We start from the raw sequence: 4989 nt of genomic DNA, 5'->3' as shown, positions 1-4989 counted from the left end.
TATTGAGGATATGCAAACAAAAATGGCTCCAGCGACACTTTAATTTGACTGTCAAATCAGATTACAGTCGGTTCTTTGTTTTATCATGCCATCTCGATGGATCTGTAGCTGTTATAAAATAAAGTATTATATTTCAGGTATTTTTCCCTCCTTTAAAAAAAAAAAAAGACAGCATGAAGTTATTTTATTAGTTTAAAGAGTAAGCTATACCTGTTATGTAGCTGGTATTAAATACGCTAAAATGTACGCAGCTTAGTTTGTATCATAACAGATGTAAAATCTGCAATTAAAACTCTTTTGTGTTTTCCCTCTGTCAAATCTAGACTTTAATACAAAGTATTTAAATTGTGATGAGGAAGGGTTGAAAAACCAATAGTAATTTTAAATACTTATCAAAATGCATTAAAACTGAATAAAACATGAGAATGATTCTATAGGCATAGCAATTAAATAGCACAATTTATAAACAATGAATGTTTCAGACGCTTTACATACGCCCTTAAAAATATTTACATCCAATTATCTCCTTTTGCAACACCACAGGAAGATTGTTTTACTTTACTTTTCACAGAGCTATGAATCTGGGTTTAGGTTGAATGAGTCCCAAGCATAGAAAATTCTAATTATTCTAATTCATAATATTAAATTTTCTACACACCTAATATTTTAAAGCAGACAAACAAAGGGAGTTAATATTCCTTGAAAATAATGTGATAGCAATTTAATTTACCTCTAAATAAGAATTTGAAAATCAGCTACAGCCTTTGCTAGCCGTGGTGCGTGGCCATATTTTCTCGTAGTCTTAGCCTGACATAAGACAAAGCAATGGGAATTCATTTTCAGTCATATTTTCCACTTTATTACACATTTAAAATGTCACAGTGTCAAACTATATATTTAGTTAGATAAATATTTAATTTATAAACTGCCTAGCTCCAAATTAGATATTCAGTTAGCTAGCTCCTCTCCTCGGGCTGCCACCTTATCGTGGTGGAGGGGTTTGAGTGTCCCAATGATCCTAGGAGCTATGCTGTCTGGGGCTTTATGCCCCTGGTAGGGTCACCCAAGGCAGACCGATTCTGTTCATTACCTTCATGGACAGAATTTCTAGGCGCAGCTGAGGTGTTGAGGGGATCCGTTTTGGTGGCCTTCGGATTGCATCTCTGCTTTTTGCGGATGATGGGGTCCTGTTGGCTTTATCAGATGGTGATCTGCAGCTCTCACTGGAGCGGTTCGCGGCCGGGATGAGGCTCAGTGCCTCCAAATCCGAGGCCATGGTCTTGAGCCGGAAAAAGGGAGAGTGCCTTCTCCGGGTCAGGGGGGTCGTCCTGATCCCCAGTTTAAGTATCTGGGGATCTTGTTCACGAATGAGGGAAGAAGGGAGCGGGAGATTGACAAGCGGATTGGCGCAGTGTCCGCCGTGAAGCGTGAAGCGGGCGCTGTATCGGTCCGTCGTGGTGAAGAGAGAGCTGAGTCAAAAAGCGAAGCTCTCGATTTACCGGTCGATCTACGTTCCCACCCTCATCTATGGTCATGAGTTTTGGGTCATGACCGAAAGAACGAGATCACCGATACAAGCGGCCGAAATGGGTTTCCTCCGCAGGGTGGCTGGGCTCTCCCTTAGAGATAGGGTGAGAAGCTCGGTCATCCGGGAGGGACTCAGAGTAGAGCCGCTGCTCCTCCACATCGAGAGGAGCCAGTTGAGGTGGCTCGGGCATCCTGGGCGTCCAGGAGGCGTCCAGGATGCCTCCTGGACGCCTCCCTGGTGAGGTGTTCCAGGCACTTCCCACCGGGAGGAGGCCTCGGGGAAGACCCAGGACACACTGGAGGGACTATGTCTCTCGGCTGGCCTGGGAACGCCTTGGGGTTCCCCTGGAGGAGCTGGAAGAGGGAAGTCTGGGCCTCCCTTCTGAAGCTGCTGCCCCCGTGACCCGACCCCGGATAAGCGATAGAAAATGGATGAATGGATGGAGTTAGCTAGCTAGCTATATATTTAGCTTAAAACCAAATATTTAGTTGGCTTGTTAACTAGCTAAGTAATAGTTTGATTAACTAGCTTGTTAATCAAGCTATTAATTAAATTTAATTAACAGCCTCAAAATAAATATTTACTTTGTATGCTAAATATTTAGTTTGAAGCTAAATATTTAGCTTACAAAGTGAACATTTAGTTTCGGTATGCAAATTCACTTACCCATAACCTTGCGAAGTCTTGTGAACCTTTAAATAAATTCCTACCGGCGTGACTGCCTAACAATGTACTCCTCTATTGTTGCTCATGTATCTCTTCATCATTTCTTTTCCTAGCGATATGTTCAACAATTCAGCTTAAAACATTGAATGAGCCGTTTTACTGGCTACAAACATTTACAGCCAAGACGCAGGTTTTATTTTGATAGTCCACTTCTGGGCTTCGCCGCGTGAATTTGCACTTTAGCTAACTATTTAGCTTTGAGCTTAATATCTAGTTTCCTTATTAAATGTTTACTTTGAAATTGTGACATTTATAAATGAGCTAACAACATGGTGAAAATACTTTGAAAAATTAACCCAATTTTTCCATTAAAATGGGATTCATTTTTGGGGGGCAAACATAAAATTAACTACTTTAGGTCTGTTCAGACTGTCAATATCTACACAGAAAACGGAAACACTATTTTTGCACTAGCTTTCTGGGGGTTCGTGTTGACCACACAGACTTAAAAATCAAACTATCAGAAAAATTTTACAACTAATAATTCTTAAATGTATTAGTTGTGGTCCTGTCACCTTTAAAAATTCTCATATGAGAATGTTCCAGCAAAAACTTTGAATACAGTCTAATGTGAATAAAAGAGGATTTATTTCAACCACACCCATGATATGGATCAGTGTGCCAACTTGGAGAGAATCTGAAAGTTGAATTGTAAAAAGAATCTCCAAAGAAATCCTAAAACAGCACTTCTCTACAGGTGTACGAACAGCGAACACACAGTTTCCTATTTATTGCAACTATACCTCATATACTAGGTATAGATTACACAGTCTTCTCTTAAACATTTGACAATGTTTAAGTCCCTATTCTAAACTGAACTCTGCTGTTTTTCTGTAGTTTGTTAGGACCTGGTCCACATCTAAAGAACTGTACTCGGGTATCTCTATGCTAAAGTTCAAAACATTTAGTTATAAAGGACACACTTTTTCTAAGGACATTGTCAAATATCAGTTATCAGACTCAGAAAAGTGGTAAAAGGTTTATTCAAGTAGCACTTACTTTATTAAAATATTTAAATTCTAACATTTCAGAGTCAAACATTAACCTTTAAGGTGAAACAGATTATACCGTACTCAGAAATTTGCACCATCTTATCAAGTTTAACCAAATGTCTGAGGGATCTTTATATTGACTCCTGTCACAGGATCGTTTCCAGTTTGTACAACATCTAACAATGTTTTTATTTGGCATTGATCAAAATTAGTCAGTTTATCCATTATCTCATTGAAAAGAGCAAAAAATATATTTTTCATTCATCAATTTTAACCAGGTTTCTATTTTAATAGAGTTTATTTTGGTTTTAAATAATGATGGTAATACAGCTTTGTAAAATTTTGCAATTAGTTTATGGTTTCTTTAACTATCTGAACATATCAGCCTCTCACAGGGTTGGTGTTTATTTGAATTTCTAGGTAGTCCTTACAGTGCCTTGTGCAAACTGTTGCAAAACAGCAAATAGTGGTTTTGCATATTAGTTCTGTTCTTGGTATCATCAATACACCGCAAACATGTTTGACAAAAACACAGTTAATTTTACCCAAAGTAACATTAAAGCTAAATTAATACTCTGGACATTTTGTCAGTCAAGTAATGCAAATGACCTGGCCACACACACACAGCATCAGTAATTACATGCACACTGAAACATTTCTGGTTCATGAGATGTATGTAAAAGTGTTTATAAGATTTTAGAGTAATGATAAATTCCTATCACTGACATTTGAAAACCCTATAAACAGTCTCTACTGTCAGAATGGTTATTTTAACTATTCTTCCACTGCTGGTATCTGTAGATTGTAGGTAGTCATATTTAAAACTTAACATAATTTTTAATGTCAGCTTGAATTAAATTCAAGACTTTAAAAAATCATAAATATAGGGGGTCCTGCTGGTTCATATAAGTTGACAACAGAAGTGAGATGATGGTAACTAGTGACATATTTTCACTTTAATGACAGACGCAAAAAAGCAAGCTAGCTAGCAAAAATAGCTACCAGCTACTTTCCAGCTAGCTACCAACCGCCTCGAATCACAGAATGCGCGCGACTCAAACTTTTGAATGATAAAAAAGTCGCGTGAGAAAAAAAACAACATGCATACAAGACTGAACAGTCCAAAACGTAACACCTGCAATTAGCGCCAACTGATATTTCAAAGCCATAATTTTATAGACATGACTTTTAAGACTTTTTAGAATGTGAAGAGAAACCTTGAGCTCTGATAAACAGCCACAGAAATGCCTAAAAAAGAATTTAAATAAGTTGTGAATATTTTTTCATATTCACAATAAAAATGACAACTTGTACTAAAATCTTAAGTTTCTATTGCCCACCTTTGCTCTGTAGTGCACACCCATGTTGTATGCAAACTAAAATTTGAACACGTTTTGACAAAAATGTCAGTCATTCTACTTCTGGGTTGTTGGGACTGTTCCCTGAACATAACGAAACCTTTTACTGAAACCTTTTAGCTGCATGCAGTAGAATACATTTGACTACTCTTTATGCTTTGAAACATTACTTCATAGAATTTCATTGTGCATATTTGCATTACCAATGTGAGGAAACAGGTCCCTTTACAGTGCAGTTGTGTAAAAAAGTTCAAGCAGCATAAATCAAAATGCTGAAGTCCCTCATACTGTATGGACTTAACGACTCTTAAGTCTTTTTGTCTGTGTTCCACAAAATGTAGATTACAATGAGTATTTTTTAAGTAATAATAATAAAAAGATTAGA

Source organism: Poecilia reticulata, chromosome 22 (assembly GCF_904066995.2).
Source record: "Poecilia reticulata chromosome 22, P_reticulata-male-v2, whole genome shotgun sequence".
NCBI classification, from domain to species: Eukaryota; Metazoa; Chordata; class Actinopteri; order Cyprinodontiformes; family Poeciliidae; genus Poecilia; species Poecilia reticulata.
This window is presented reverse-complemented; position numbering follows the sequence as displayed.